Source organism: Pelodiscus sinensis, unplaced genomic scaffold (assembly GCF_049634645.1).
Source record: "Pelodiscus sinensis isolate JC-2024 unplaced genomic scaffold, ASM4963464v1 ctg35, whole genome shotgun sequence".
Taxonomy (NCBI): domain Eukaryota; kingdom Metazoa; phylum Chordata; order Testudines; family Trionychidae; genus Pelodiscus; species Pelodiscus sinensis.
Genome location: NW_027465908.1, coordinates 6,686,046 through 6,702,551, shown reverse-complemented (window position 1 = coordinate 6,702,551; position 16,506 = coordinate 6,686,046).

Here is a 16,506-nt window from a genome sequence, read left to right as displayed (position 1 = left end):
AGGCCCTGGGGTGTAGCCGCCCCCTCGGCTGTCATGGGAAAAGTGTTTCAAGTCCTTCGGTTTGCAGGGAATGGCTGAGACCCACCCGCGCGTGCGCTTAAGGCCCAGAAATCAAAGCTCATACAATCCATTATTGGTTGATTTCTCTTCAATCTCTTTATTTTAAACCAGTCTCACAATTTTTTTACTTGGCTCCTGCTGTTGCTACCCCTGAGGTGGGTGGAGATTTTGGCGTTGAAGGAGCATCTCTCGGACACCACGAATCACTTCTCCTCTTCCCGGCAATGCAGGAGAAGGCAGCAGGGACTCCAGAGTCAGCGGGAGGCTGGATACATCTGGGCTGGCCCCAGTGGCCAGCAGACACAGAGTTTTGGGCCTGGCTGAGCAGCAGGTTTCTTTTCACACCCGTCTGTTGCCAGGAGTCTCTGGCCACTCCCTGCCGTGGGTGCTGCCGTGTGAGCCCTGCCCTGGCCCTGGGCGTTCCTGGCCAGGCCCTCCCTTTGCTCCTCCACTCTCCATCCAGGCAGATCTCTGAGTTGGGGAAACCTCCCCTGAGAACCTGCCGCCTCCTCCGTGGAAGTGGTGGGAAAGGGGCTGCCGGGAACTCCTGGCCGTGGGGGCCCTCGGGGTCGTAGAGGAATCCCCTAGTGCAGCGTTTCTCCCCCTGGGGGTCCCTGCCCAGAAGGGGGCGGCAAGGCGAGGGCAGGAGGGTCGCTCACGGGGGCACCGGACGTTTGGGCTTTCCCAGCCGTGGCCTCGTGTTCAGTCCCCAGGTCCCCATCCCGGCGGAGTTTGGAAATAAGAAGAAATGTCCCTGATCTCTCCTGGCCTCCCCAGCTGGGCGGCTGGAGGGGCAGCTGCTCTCTGCCCCCAACCTGGCCAGCAGCGGCGCAGACGGACGGGTGGCAACGGCATCGCTGCCTCCACTTCTCCTGTGCTGCTGCTGCTGCTGGCACTGACCCGCTCGCTCTGGCCACCCAGCTTGGAAGGGAGCGATGCCCCCAGCAGGGGGAAGAGGGAAGGATGCAATGGCAGCCACTCCCCCTTCCTTCTGCGCTGCTGCTGGGAGCGGAGCTGCCCTCCGAGCTGGGCACCTCCCCTGTGGCCCCTGCTCTGTGGTCCCCCAGCGGAGAAGGCAGCCCTGCCAGCAGCAGTGCGGAAGGAACGGTGGCAACAACATGCCAGGCCACCCTGCCTCTGCGCTGCTGCTGGGGTGGCGTTGACTTCTGAGCTGGGGGACCCGTCAGTGACCACCCCTCATTCGCTGCTAGTGGGGCCCCCACCGATCTGGGCCCCACAACAGCAGCCGCTGCTCTGCTCCCGCCCAGGACCAAAGGCAGCGCCACCGCCTGCAGCGGCACAGAAGGAAGGGCTGAGATACCAGACCAGGCCTCCCTTCCTCCTGCGCTGCTGCTGGCGCTGACTTTGCAGCTGGGAGTCCTGCCAGCATGGGCCACTCGCAGGCCACTCAGGGTGTGTCTAGACTACAGGGTGCTGTCGACAAAAGTGGACTTTTGTCGACACAATTATACCTGCGTCTACACTGCTGCTGAGTTCTGTTGACTCCGCTGTTTTGTCGACAGCTGTAAACCTCATTCTACGAGGAATAACGCCTTTTGTCGAGAGAGTTCTGTCGCCAGAAGGCGCTATTGCATCTCCACTGCCCTTTGCGTCTACACTGTCATGTTGACAAAGCGGCTTGCTCTGTCTACAGAACTGGACGTAGTCTAGATGCTCTTTGTTGACAGAAGCTTTGTCCACGGTATCTGTCGACAAAACTTCTGTGGACAAAAGCCTGTCGTCTAGACGTAGCGTCAGTGTGGCAGGCAGGGCTGCCCCCAGCAGTGGCACGGAAGGGAGGGTGGCTCTGCTGGGTCAGGCGGCCTTGTGCACATGGTGCCTGCGCTCTCTAGCTGCCCAGCTGAGAAGTGAGAGGCACGGCCAGCAGCGGCACAGCAGGGAGGGTGGCGATACCAGACCAGCTCCCCTCCCTCCTGCGTTGCTGCTGGCGGTGGAGTTGCCATCCAGGTTGGGCACCTGACCCCTTATAACTTCCTCAGCCTCCCCATTAGTAGGCAGAGCCGCTACCCGCAGCAGTGCAGAGGGAAGGGAGGCACCGCCACACCAGGCCACCCTCCCTTCTGCGCTGCTGGTGGTGCTGGCGCTGCCTGCTCATGGGAAAAGGTGTGAAAAGGGGGTTCTCCAAAGGAGCAGCGCCGCATGGACCTCGGGGATGCCAGGGGTCTGAGTCCCCCGCTGACTCCAGGCTCCATGCAGGTGCTTCCACTCAGAAATGCACAAGAGCCTCCAGGATCCTGAGCCTTTCAAAGCAGAAGGACCCTCGTAAAGCCGAGTCAGTCCATCGACTCCTAAACTTGTCCATGAATCGTTATTTAACATCCTTACCCAGCAGCAGCGGCGCGGAAGGCAGGGAGGCAAAGCTGCAGCAGCCCACCTGCCTTCTGCACTGTTACCGGAGACAGCACAGACTGTCCAGCTGCCCGGCGGGAGTGGCGGCGCTGTTGCCAGCGATGGCAGAGAAGGACGAGGGGAGCACCGTCCAGGGCCCCCCTCCCTGTTTGCTGGGGATGTCAGACCGGGAGTCACTGAACAATCATGTCACTGCATCAAACTGTAGCAATTCCACGATTATTCGATAGTCCCTGGTGCCTGAGTCAGCAATGAGGGGCTGCACCGGCATCCCACACAGCAGACAGAGGCTGCACCGGCATCCCACACAGCAGCCTCTGTGTGACGAGAGCTTGTGCCAGCCCCGGACAGAGGCTGCTCTGCAGCAGCCTCCTCTGGAGCGTGAGAGGCAGGAGCAGGCAGCTCCGCAGAACTGGTGCTCACGGAGAACTAGATTTTAAGTCAGCTCCCCTCGAGCAACCCCCCATCCCCCTCGCCTCTATGTGAGACAGCGAGGGAGGAAAGGGGGCTCCATGGAGCTGGCCTGTGTGGAGAGCCAGCTTAGAAGATAGTTCCCCGAACATCTCATCTCATGTCTGCCCTGCCCCCACGCTGATAGGGAGGCAGCAGTGGAGGGGGATGGGTGAGACGTGGTTCCACAGGAGCTGATACACATGGGGAGCTGTCTTAAAAGCTGCTTCCCGTGTGCACCAACTCCTGCCTGACTCCCTCACCCTCCATGTTGCTGCATCTCTATGAGAGGCAGCAGCCCATGGTGCGGGCCAGGCAGCTCCATGGGATCTGGTGCTCATGGGGAGGCAGCTTAATAGCTGGATCCCCGCAGACACCAGCTCCCACCTTCCCCCCCTCTTGCTGCTTCTGTTCCTGAGGCAGCCGGGGGAGGGGTGTGTGGAGGCGACAGGATTAACCAATAAGCCCAGACGTATCGGTTAATCGTGTAGCCAGCTACACACGTTGACACCCCTAGTTTGTGCTGCTGCTGGTATCGGCGCTGCCCTCTGAGGTAGCCCCTGGCCAGTGGCACCCGCTCTCTGGTCACCCGGTGTGGGAGGCAGGGCTGACACCCGCCGCGGTGCTGAAGGAAGTGCTGCAATCCCGCCCCTCCTGCACTTCCTGCTGCACCGCTCTTGGGGCAGCACTGACGGCCGAGCGGGTGACCAGAGAGTCGTGGCTGCTCCTGGGGCGCCCAGCTCGGAGGACAGGGCCCCCGCCAGCAGTGGTGCAGAAGTAGGAGTGACACAACACGGAGCCACCCTGCTTCTGCGCTGCTGCTGGCAGGGACGCCGTCGTCTAAGCTGGGCCCCTGGCCAGCAGCCACTGCTCTCCAGCCACCCGGGTCAGAAGGCAGCCCCACACCCTGCAGCAGTGCAGAAGGGGAGGAGGCAAGACCTTATCATGCCCCCTTCCCTCTGCGCTGCAGCTGGTGCTGGCGCTGAATTCTGAGCTGGGTGACCTGCCAGGGGCCGCTGCTCTGCAGCCACCCAGATGGAAAGGCAGCCCCCCCGCCAGCAGCAGTGCAGAAGGAAGGGTGGCAACACCGGACCTGGCCTCCCTTCCTCCTGTGCTGCTGCTGTCAATGGGGCTGCCCCCAAGCCGGATGGCCAGACAGTAGCCGCTGCTCTCCAGCCACTCAGCTGGGAAAGCCGGGAGAAATCCGACAGTTTTTAATATTTCCAAACATCTGCCCAGAGGAAGATTTGGGGCCTGAAGACGAGGTCATGGCTGGGAAAACCCAGGCGGCCAGTGACCCTGCTCGCGAGCCCCCTCCCCTGGCCCTGGGACCCCCTTTTGGGTGGGGAGCCCCAGCTGGAGAAAGGCTGCACTAGGGGATTCCCCAATGACCCTGGAGACCAACAGGGCCAGGAGTTTCTGGCAGACCCTTTCCCACAACTTCCAGGGAATACGCCGGAACTAGGGCCCCATCGCGTCCCCCTGCAACCTCGCCCATTTCACAGCCAGACCGTGTCCACGCTGCTCCCTGGCACACTCCCGGGGGCTTCCCTGGGAAATTTCCCGGCGCTCTGACCGGCTGGGTCCTGGCCCAAACTAGGATAGTGTGCAATGGTGGTGGGGGCGTCCCAAGAGTGCCAATTTCACTTCCCAGCAGCCTGTGGGGCAGAGCTAGAGCCGTTCCACCCTCACTTCTCCATGCCCCTCAGGGTGGCTCTGATCTGCCCCCTCCGCGAGTGCCCGTGTTTGGGCAGGACAACTCCTGTCCCATCCCAACCAGGTCAGGGAGCAGCTGACGCCCCAGGCCCCTCGTCACGTGGGGAGTTCAGACTCCCCTCGCCATTCCCCCATCCTCTCCTCCCCCCCCCATTGCACGTCTCCTGGCTGTGAAATGGGTGGGGCCCTAGTCAGGTTCTCAGGGACCTTTACCCCCCACAGAGCAGGGTTGGGGAACCTTTGCTGGGTCGGGGCCACTGACCCACAGAAAAATCTATGGGGGGCTGCACACAAGTGAGAAACAGCCCCTCTCCCCTCCTCAGCGTGGGCCCCCAATGCAGGGTGGAGCCCCGACCTTCAGGGCCGGATCCCCGCCAGCCAGGGCTGCATCCGGCCCCCGCGCCTGAGGTTCCCTACTCCCGCCATAGGGATCTGCACTGAGTGGGAAGGGCCTGGCCAGGCCTCCGACGCCCAGGGCAGGGCTGCAAGGCGCCGCGGTTGCTGGGGTTCTGTGCCCGGCGTCCTGGCTGAAGGGCACCGGCAGTCCGAGCTCGGGTCTGGGGGAAGCGGCGCGACGGGGAGGCCCCTTCGTCTGTTCCAGCTTCAGCAGGTCCCCGAGGTTCAGCAGGTCCCTCTCTGCCCTGGCCGGCCAGTTTCCTCCTCTGCTGCCCTGGTCCTGTGTGTGACCTCGCCTGGTCCTGGCTGCTGGGCGGGTTGTTTAGTCTTCAGTCTGCGCTGTGACACTCCCCGTCTCTGGGCTGGAATCGTCTCCACCGGGTCACTGGGTCCAGCCCGCGCCTGGTTCCGAGGGGACGGCAGCTTCTCCCGCTACAAAGCCTGTGGGCTCCCAGCTTCCCTCTGGCAGAGCTTGCCTTAGGGCAGAGCGGCCTAGTGGGTGGAGTCTGTACTGGCCCCTTTTCTCAGGGCAGTTTGGCCCAATGGCCAGAGTCAGCACTTTGCCCCTTTTCTAAGGGCAGTGTGGCCCAATGGCCAGAGTCAGTACATTGCCCCTTTTCTAAGGGCAGTGTGGCCCAATGGCCAGAGTCAGTACATTGCCCCTTTTCTAAGGGCAGTGTGGCCCAATGGCCAGTGTCAGTACATTGCCCCTTTTCTAAGGGCAGTGTGGCCCAATGGCCAGTGTCAGTACATTGCCCCTTTGTCACATTACTGAATTGGAGGGAAGCAGCCAGATCGCTGCTGCACCCCTAGGTGGGGGTGTTGGCCCCAGAAATTGGTGTGGGGGGAGCCATGTGGGTATTGAATGGGAGATTATTGTTTGTTGATCTTATGTACGCTATTTATGTGAGTGTATAATGTCTGTGTGTGTAGGTAGGAATCTGTAATCTGTGTGGAAGCTGAATATTTCTCTGAATGTGGTTAAGCATCGCTATGGACAGGCTGAGTAGTGAAGCCCTGTGGGACAATGGCTCTCAATGGGCTATTGACACACCCAAAGACTGGGGTTTGTCACCTGAGAGCAGCCAGCAGGGAACATAGAGATTGGCCTCTGACCAGGTGACTCGCTGCATACAAGAAGAGGCCAGGAAGGAGGTATAAAGAGGCCATGCGGCCGATGCCATTTTGTTCTCAGCTCAGCACTTCATCGCAGAGGCAGCATTGCAGGGATCGAAGAGCCTGGAAGACCTGTGAACTCATCCTGATGATAGGATGTGCAATAAGAACTCTTAAACCAGCAGCTGCAACATCTCTGCTAGAGCCTGCATCGAGGACTGGGAGATTCGGTGCATGTAACGTACTGTACTTTAATAACCTTACTCTCAGGCTTTTCTTTCTTGTAATAATAAACCTTTAGATATAGATTCTAAAGGATTGGCCCAGCGTGATTTGTGGGTAAGGTCCAGAGGGTAAATTGACCAGGGATCTGTGGCCGGTTTCTTGGAACCGGACAGAACTTGTTCGGCGTAGGTGGGATTGGGTGCTAGGACCCCCCACCTGTGTATAGGCCTGGGGCCATCTGGGGCACTGATATTGCTGGGGTGTCGGAGGGGTTTTGCTCGGGAGGCTTCAGGCAGGCTGCTGAAGCGCTCTGTGGGCATGTGTGGAAAGGTCACCAGTCGGGGGCTGTAAGGAGCCCCGGATTCGAGCAATTCGCCCTGAGCGGACACCCTCAGCTGTGCCCAGACACGGCCCGGTCCGTCACAGTGGCGTAGTCGGCAGGATCCACAGATCTTGGTCAATTGAGCTTTGGGATCAGGACCCCACGCTGTCTAAATTTGATTTTTGGTGTTGAGAGTTTGGTTGATTAAAGAGCCGCTGCGATGAACCCGGAATTATATGAGATTCTGAGCAAAAGTGCTCTGAAGGATTTGTGCTTGGGGAGAGGCATTGCCTTTAGGAAAAGGGCCTCTAAACTAGATCTGGTAGTGCTGTTATTAACCAGAGATGTGGATGAAAAGGAGCAGAAGCAAGCCAAGGAGGCTGCTGAAAGAAGGCGGAAGGCAGATGAAGAAATTGCTAAGAGAAAGCAGGAGATGGATCGGGAACTTGAGATGAGAAAAGCAGAACATGCAGAGAGAATGGCAGAGTATGCAGAGAGAAGGGCAGAGCATGCAAAGAAGATGGCCCTAGCCAAGGAGGAAAATGCTAGACTTGACCTCCAGCTTAAGAGACTAAAAGAACAAGAGAGACTGTATCCTCCTGAAGGTTCAATGTATAACTCTGTGGGTATGCGCTGTGCTTATGATATGGCAGACGTATTTTACCCAGCTGATGTGAGAATCCAACCCCAAAGCATGTGTGAATGCAAACCTTTTGTGTTACCTGTGGCTAACAGGGAGGTTTGGGAAGGGGGTGCATGTGGGTATGGAAAGTTTCCTGGAGATGGTCAGTCTCCCTGTAACCAAGGGGAAAGTGTCTCTACATGTGTGCCTGTGGCAGATGGCTGTGTGTCTGTGCAGGGGGGCAGTGAGCCTGGGGGTGAGGGCCCGTCTGATGCCTCAGAGGTGAGGCTGGAATCAGAACCAGGGCAGGAAGAGCCCAGAAGTCAGGGAAATGTTTCTCTGGGGCAGTCTGGAGTGGCTGGCCAGAGTGAAGTTTTAGTTGAGGAGTTGGTGGCTAGTGAGGTTTGTGGAATTGAACCTGCACAAGCTGAAATTGAGTTGTGTGAAGCACAGTGTGTGCAAGCTGGCAATTTGGCTGGTGGAAGTAGCAGTGGGGCAGTAAAGGAAGCTGTCTCAGTGGCTAGCTGTATGCCTGAGACTAGCCAGGAGTGTTGGGACAAGGGAGAAGCTGTCTCTGGTTGTCTGTCTGTGTGTGGGGAAGAGTTTCTTCCTTTGTCTGAGGAAGGTGCCCCACAGCCTGTGAAGGCTGAGAGCACGGCTGTTGTCGCAGAGTTGGGTCTGGATATAGCTAAGGCCCAGGAAGGGGGTGGCCCAAGGTTTGTGTCTGCTGGGGAGAGGGATGAGGTGACTCAGGTAGAGTAAGTCAGTGTTTTACTAGAACCCCAGAGACCAGACAGTGGTGACCCTGATATAGTGCCTGATGCTGCTCTGTTGCTGGAAGAGGGGGGAGCAACTCTGTGGGACCAGGGTGACCCCTTAGCCCAGGCACAAGGAGAGATTGAGGGCATGTTAACTCTGGAGCCTAATGATGGTGTGGAAGTTTACAGCCATCTAGAGAGCTGCAAAGGGGGAGAAGGTGTTTCTGACCCTTTATGTTGTGAGTCTGTCTGTGTGCCTGAGAGGGGATTGTTTATGAATCCACCAGAGGGGCTGGAGATAACTCAGGGAGTAAGGGAATTGCAGGAGGAGTTGGTTGTGGCTCAGCAGGGCAAGGCTGCTGCACATCCAGGGATGGGTGAACTGCTGCTTAAGGAAGCTCATAGGGAGGAGAGTCCTGGCAGTGCTTGTAGCAAGCAGTTTGCTGTGACTGAGGGAGGTGACAGGGCCTTGCTGGGAGAAGGCATTCAGGAGAAAGCTCTGCCTGTAAACGGCAGCAGCTTCTTGTGTGAGGCACTTGTTTTGGTGCCTGACAGACAGAATTTGTCTGTTAGCAGTGACTCCACTGACTTGGGTTTAGGGAAACCCAGGGTGGATGGTGTTGGAGAAGTCTCAGAGGGTATGTCTACACTACCCCGCTAGTTCGAACTAGCGGGGTAATGTATGCATACCGCACTTGCTAATGAAGCCCGGGATTTGAATTTCCCGGGCTTCATTAGCATAAGCGGGGAGCCGCCATTTTTAAATCCCCGCTGCTTCGAACCCCGTGTAGCGCGGCTACATGGGGCTCGAACTAGGTAGTTCGGACTTGGGTCCTATTCCGAACTACCGTTACTCCTCGTGAAACGAGGTGTACCGGTAGTTCGGAATAGGCACCCTAGTCCGAACTACCTAGTTCGAGCCCCGTGTAGCTGCGCTACACGGGGTTCGAAGCAGCGGGGATTTAAAAATGGCGGCTCCCCGCTTATGCTAATGAAGCCCGGGAAATTCAAATCCCGGGCTTCATTAGCAAGTGCGGTATGCATACATTACCCTCCTAGTTCGAACTAGGAGGGTAGTGTAGACATACCCTGAGGGACTGAGGGTTGTTCCAGATGAGGCAGGAACAGCCAGAGAATTGGAACAGGATTCTTCCCAGGTGAATGAGGAGAGTGGGAAGTTAGTGTCTCAGATTCAGGAGAAGGGCTGTGTAGCCAAGTATGCAGAGCAGAACAGCTGTGTGGTCACTCTCCCTAGGATGCAGGAGATGGCAGTTATGCTCCCATCTCTGGACACTGTGGACACTCATAATCAATCAGGGAGGTTGATATCTGGTTCTGGACACTCATAATCAATCAGGGAGGTTGATATCTGGTTCCATGTGGAAACAGAGGTTGGAGGTGGACAGAGGAGAGACTTGGGAGTCTACAGCTCACTGCTGTTACCCCACTGAGTGGGGGAAGGGGGAAAATTCCAGGGCCAGTGTGAGCCAGGGAGTCACACCCAGCCAGCCCATTGTCTTGGTCAGGCCAGAGGTTTCAGGCCTGGAACCCACAGGACAGGGAGGAGGGGTAGAACTTGCTTTGACAAAGAAGATTTGCAGTTTAAACCTGAAGGGCCAAAACTGCAATGGTGTGGGGCCAGAGAAGGGGCCTGATGGAGAATTTCAGTATACACCTGGGATAGGATTGTTCTTGTTACTGATGTTAATTCTTGTAACCAATGTATTATTGTTGCAGAGAATTGTAACGGTATACAGTGTGCATGAGCTTATGAAAATACCATGTAATCTGTCTGGAGATGTACCAAACGACAGACGGTACATAAAAGAACATTGTGATATTAATATTTCACGGTTAACACTTGTAACTGGTCTTGGAACTTTTTACAGGACAAAAGGGGTTCCAGCCAGAAGGTCCTGTGTAAGAAGGGAAACTGAGGCACACCACCATTTGGTTGGGGAGGCCTGTGATGCCCTCAGTGATGTTACTGGCATCACTTCCTGCATCAATTTTGCGTTGGGGCTGTCACATTACTGAATTGGAGGGAAGCAGCTAGATCGCTGCTGCACCCCTAGGTGGGGGTGTTGGCCCCAGAAATTGGTATGAAAGGGAGCCATGTGGGGTATTGAATGGGAGCTTATTGTTTGTTGATCTTATGTATGCTATTTATGTGAGTGTATAATGTCTGTGTGTGTAGGTAGGAATCTGTAATCTGTGTGGAAGCTGAATATTTCTGTGAATGTGGTTAAGCATCGCTATGGACAGGCTGAGTAGTGAAGCCCTGTGGGACAATGGCTCTCAATAGGCTATGGACACACCCAAAGAATGGGGTTTGTCACCTGAGAGCAGCCAGCAGAGAACATAGAGATTGGCCTCTGACCAGGTGACTCGCTGCATACAAGAAGAGGCCAGGAAGGAGGTATAAAGAGGAACCTTTGTTGGGTCGGGGCTAATTACCCACAGAGAAATCTATGGGGGGCTGCACACAAGTGAGAAACAGCCCCCCTCCCCTGCCCAGCGTGGGCCCCCAATGCAGGGGGGAGCCCTGACCTTCAGGGGCCGGATCCCCGCCAGCCGGGGCTGCATCTGGCCCCTGCGCCTAAGGTTCCCCACCCCTGCCATTGGGATCTGCACTGGATGGGAGTCTCCCTGGGAAGGGCCCAGGGCAGGGCTGTGAGGCGCTGTGGTTTCTGTGGCTTCTCTGCCTGGCTCCCTGGCTGAAGGGCACCGGCAGCCCGAGTTCAGGCTCTGGGGGAAGCGGCGCGACGGGGAGACCCCTTGGTCTGATCCAGCTACAGCAGGTCCCCGAGGTGAGCCCCCGTCTGGCCTCTCTGCCCTGGCCGGCTGGTTTCCTCCTTTGCTGCCCTGGTCCCGTGTGTGACCTCGCCTGGTCCTGGCTGCTGGGCGGGTTGTTCAGTCTTCAGTCTGCACCATGACACTCCCCGTCTCTGGGCTGGAATCTTCTCTGTTGGGTCGCTGGGTCCAGACTGCGCCTGATTCTGAGGTGACGGCAACTTCTCCCGCCTCAAAGCCTGTGGCCTCCAAACTCCCCTCTGGAAGAGCTTCCCTTAGGGCAGGGCGGCCTAGTGGCCGGAGTCTGTAACTGGCCCCTTTCCTAAGGGCAGTGTGGCCCAATGGCCAGTGTCAGTACCTTGCCCCTTTCCTAAGGGCAGTGTGGCCCAATGGCCAGTGTCAGTACATTGCCCCTTTTCTAAGGGCAGTGTGGCCCAATGGCCAGTGTCGGTACCTTGCCCCTTTAGTCAGGGCAGTGCAGCCCAATGGCTACAGTGCATAATCTGGCCCTGACTCACTGGGCTGTGCAGGCCTCTGTCCAGGGACAGGAGATGGGGGAGGGGAGGTTCTATCCCCCGCGGGGGGGAGGGGCAGTTCCTCCTTCTCCCCTGGTGCTCGGTCCAGGGCCGGGTCGGGTCCATGGCTCCAGTCCCGGCATGAGCAGGAAAAGCTCCGACTGATGCTCCTACTCCCGCTGGCAGCTCCTTCCCTGCAGGCAACACCGGCCCTGGAGCCAAGCTGGGGGTGGGGGAGCTGGTGCATCCCCGTGGTCGGGCTCCTCCTGTCCCAAGACAGCAAGGGCCTGTCATATGCGGGGCCCGGGACCCAGGGGGCAGTGGGGGCTTGGCCCTGGGCGGCGCCTCTCTAGGGCCCCCAGGGCCAGACCCCTCTGGCCTATCACTGCAGGAGCTGCTACCGCCTCCCCCCCCCATGCCAGCTGTTCCCCCAAAGCATCCGGCTGCCCCAGGGCTCCCATTCAGGGTCCCAGGTGTCCAGTGTTTGACCAGACAGTCCAGTTTTTGGGCCCCCTGCCCAGTGAGAACAGTCAGAACTCACCGGGCATGAGCAATGTCAGGACTTTCTGGTTTTCCAGCTGGGCGCCCGACGGAAGCCTGGCGGGGTAGGGGGAGTGCCTGGGAGAGGGGCACGAGACAGGCAGCGCCCCGGGATCTGTGTGTACCTGGGCCAGCCCCGCTCCTCACTGGCCGTTCCCCCCTTGGCCAGACCCGCTCCCCCCAACTCCATCCCAATTAGCCCCCCCCCCTTCAGGCTGGCTGGTCCCTTCCCTCCCCTCACCGCTCCTAGTTCTCCCCTCGTCAGCCCTGCTCCTCCCGACCTCCTCCCAGCCAGCCCTGCTTCCCACTGGCTGGTCTTCTCCGCCCCCGATCTCCCCGCGCCAGCCCCGTTCCCCCATCCCCATCCCAGCCTCACTCCCCTCCCAGCCAGTCCCCCCCTTCCCGTTCTGAGATCACGTGTGTCTGGGAGGTTTTTCAAACCCATCTGGTAACCCTACCAGGGGACAAGGAGGGGCCCAGGGCCAGAAAGGAACCTGGCTGGAGCCCAGGCCGGATCATGGGTCCTTATCGTCCCCGGGTCTCCGCTGAGCCAGGAGAAGATGAGCTGGGCCCAAGTCTGGCTCAGGCCCGGCTCTGACTCTGTCCTCCCCAGGGGTCACTCCCAGCCCACAGCCCTGCCGCTGCCGCCCTGCAGCCTGTGGGAGCCGCCTGCTCACCCCGGGGCCAGAGAGGCTCAGAGGTCACTCACCTCCCATGCCGGGTGCGGGGGGGCAATTACAACCGGGCTCTGATGCTCCCTGGGGCCTTGGCTCCCTTGGGACACTCTGGGTGCGATGCAGGAGCTGACACGCTGGGAGGGGGGGGGGGGCAGGTCAATAGACCCGAGCCCAGGCTGTGCCAACGAGCCCCCATCCCCATCCCCGGGGCTGGGCCCTGGTGCTCAGGGGAGCGAGTCGGATCCATGGGGCCTGGCTCTTGGGAAGGGCCTTGTCTCTCCAGGCTAGGGCAATGTGGATGGATCCCATAGAGGGGGAGGGGGAAGTTGTGAGGGGGAGGGGATGGGATTTGAGGTTCTTGTTCCCAGAACCAGCCAGGCCCTGAGATCAACTTCCACTCCCAGCCCTGACCCTGGAGGGGGAAGGGCCCAACACAGCCCTGCCCAAGGGTCCCCAGTCTCCCCTTCCCCGCCCCCACCCCCCCAGTGCTAAAGGAAAACAGCCTCCCCCTGCTCGCCCATGCTCACCTCCCCGCTGTCTGAGCGCCCGTGTGGGGCTCTGCCCGCAGGTCCCCCCGCAGGGCCGGCCCGAGGCCAGACCCCGCCGTGCGGAGCCTGCAAAGGAAGAGGAGACGGGGTCACCGCTGGGAAACCTCCTCCCTCTCCATGGCCCCCTGCTCAGCCAAACAGCAGTGAGACTGGGAGAGGGGGCGGCCGAGAGGTCTCGGGGGACGTCCCAAGGGCTGGCCCAGGTCACCCCCGAGGGGTCGGTCTCAGAGCGATTCCAGCCCCCCCTCTTTGGGGGGCTCCCACACAGCCAGAAAGGGCTGGGGAGGGGGGGTGTTTCTGAGGCTGCCCTGCCTTGCAGCTGATGTCAGGGAATCTCCATGAGCTCAGCCCCCCCCAGGCCTTTGTGGCATCACCATCCCCTCCCCCCACACGGCTGGTGTCCTGCCCCCAGCCAGCACCTTGGGACACTTGGACAATCAGAGCCCAGAGCTGTACAACCAGCCACAGCCCAACCACTGCTCATGGGCACCGTCAGCAAGTGTGTGAGCAGCCCTGCCCCTTAGAGAGACTCGGGAACTGCCCAGAGACAGGTAGGGAGAGAAACAGCTTGAGCACCACCTCCTGCCGACACACACACACCTCCCCCGCAAGCCCTGCTGGTCTGGGACTGATCCGTCTGGTCTGGAATCACAGAACAGTAGAATGGGAAGGGACATTGAGAAGCCATCAAGTCCAGTTCCCTGCCCTCACGGCAGGACCCAGCTCCGTCTAGATCATCCCTGACAGGTGTCTGTGCAACCTGCTCTGAAATATCCCCAGTGATGGAGATTCCGCAACCTCCCCAGGCAATTTGTTCCAGTGTTTCACAACACTGACAGGAAGTTTTCCCAACAGGCAGAAACATTTTCCAAATGTCCAACCTAAACCTCCCTTGCTGCAGTTTCAGCCCATTGCTCCTTGTCCTGTCCTCAGAGGCCAAGGGGAACAGTTTGTCTCCCTCCTCCTTGGGACACCCTTTTAGATACGTGAAAACCGCTCTCATGTCCCCTCTCAGTCTTCTCCTTTCCAGACTAAACAAGCCCAGTTCTTTCACTCTCATGTTTTCTAAACTGTTCCACATTTTTGTTGCTCTTCTCCAGGCCTTCCCCAATTTCTCCAATTCATTCCTGAAACATGGTGCCCAGAGCTGGAGACACGACTCCAAGTGAGGCCTAATCCGCGAAGAGCAGAGCGGAATTCTGACTTCTCCTGTCTTGCTCACCACACTCCTGTTAGTGCCTCCCAGAATCACGGTTGCTTTTTTTTGCAAGTGTCACACTTTCGACTCCTATTTAGCTTGTGGTCCACTCTGAGCCCTAGATCCCTTTCTGCAGGACTCCTTCCTAGAGAGTCACTTCCTGTTCTGTGTGTGTGACGTGGATTGTCCCTTCCGAAGTGGAGCACTTTGCATTTGTCTTTATTAAGCTTCATCCTATTTACCTCAGACCATTTTTCCAGTTTGTCCAGATCACTTTGAATTCTGACCCTTCCTCCAAAGCACTTGCCACCCCTCCCAGCTTCGTGTCATCTGCAAACTTAATAAGCGCCCTCTCCATGCCAATATCTAAATCACTGATGGAGATTGAACAGAGCCGTCCCAGAACAGACCCCTGCAGAGCCCCACGTGTTAGGCCCTTCCAGCATGGCTGGGAACCATTAATAACGACTCACCGAGAACAGTTTTAAAGAGAACAAAAGGCCGCGAGTCTCCCCTGTCAGTAACCACCCACTCGACCAATCCGCAGCGAGACTTGGAGCTCCAAGGCAGCAGGGGGAGGGGAGAGGGCTCAACAGATGTCCGAAAGGATGGGCCAGGTCACCTCCGGCTCCCAGCGCTCTGCCAGCTCAGCTCTGAGTGAGGCCTCCGACCGCCCCAACACCCACCCACCGTGCTTGGTGGGGCAGGGAAAGGGGGGAAGACGCAGAAAAAGGCGAGACAGAGGGAGGGGAGGGGGCAAAGGGGAACCAAACTGAGCAGGCTCCAAACCTCTCTGAGGCTCCCACTGTCTCTCCGGGTCCGGCACTGCCGGCCGCAGGGAAGTAGAAAACGCCAATGAGGCTCCTCTTGCCCCCGCCCCTCGGTCCCAATTCTCCATCTGGCCCCCGCAGAGACCCTGGGAAGGGGCCGCGCTGCTGCCAAACCGCGGGAATCTCTGAGCTTGCCCCGGCCTTGCGCCTCTGTCCTGAGTGGCTGTTGTCAGAGTCTCTCTGGGAGGTCATCCCTGTCCCCGATAGGCTGAGGTCCTGCCACAGGCCTTTGCTCCACCTCCCCCTCCCCTGCAAGGCTGATGACCTGGCCCTGGCCGGCCCCTCTGGGTGTTTGAGGGGTTCCCCTGGAGCCCCACTGAATGGCAGCTGGGTCTGGGGCCGAGCGGGCTGGCCACTAATGCCCCAGGGGCTGCTCCCTCGGCCCCACCCAGCTTGTCGGTCCTTAGCAGAGTGCAAGGCCAGACAAGCCCATTTGTGGGTCAGTAAAGGTTGCCCCTCCCTCAGCACCTCAGACGTTAGGCCACTGTAACTGGGGGAGGGGGGAATTGTTAACAGGACTGGTGTAAGCACTAGCATGGACACTATAAAGGACCCTTCTCTTCCTAGACTTTAATGTTGGTCCTGAGCTGGAATCAGCTCCTGCTAGAAACTCTTTCACACAGGTGGGACCGACTCCCTGGTAGTTTTTTCCTTCCCTCATATTAACGACAGTTGATATATTGGCAAAGCACCTCTAGCTTGTCTCATCAGCAGCACTCAACCTACTTTCCAAAGGAAAGAAGGTTCATTATCCCCATTCTGCAGATGGGGAAACTGAGGCACAGAAAGGGACAGTGTCTTGCCCAAAGTCACCCCACTGGAAAGTGGTAGACCCAGGTCTGTTGAATCCCAATCCAGGGCTGGACATGTACCCCTCGATCAGGAAGTACCATATTAGTGTCCCTCTCAGCATGGGTTCTTCAGCATCTAGAGGCTGGTGACTTATAATAAAGGGCCCTGGAGGAACAGGAAAACATTCAGAGCCAGGGACCATGGATGACAAAGCCCAGGCAATGGGTCCATAGGAGGAGCAACTAAGAGCATCAGGCTGCCCAGCTTAGGGACGAGGCAGCTACCAAGGGATCTGAGGGGCGTCTAGCAAAGAACGAAAGGTGCAGAAACACGTGGCTAGAGAAGTGGGATTGACCTGTTCCCACAATACAATCCAACAGCACAGAGGGAGCAGGGGTGTCAGCGGATGAAGCTAGTTATGCTTATAAGAAGCACACGGGATCTTTTTCAGGGGAGAAGGCAACACACTGTGTTAATTGAGAATATACTAGAGAAGCAGTGAGCATCTGCTTTATAAAGCCAGACACATACACTGTGGCCATGTCTACACTACGAGTTTTCTCTGCAAAAAATATACT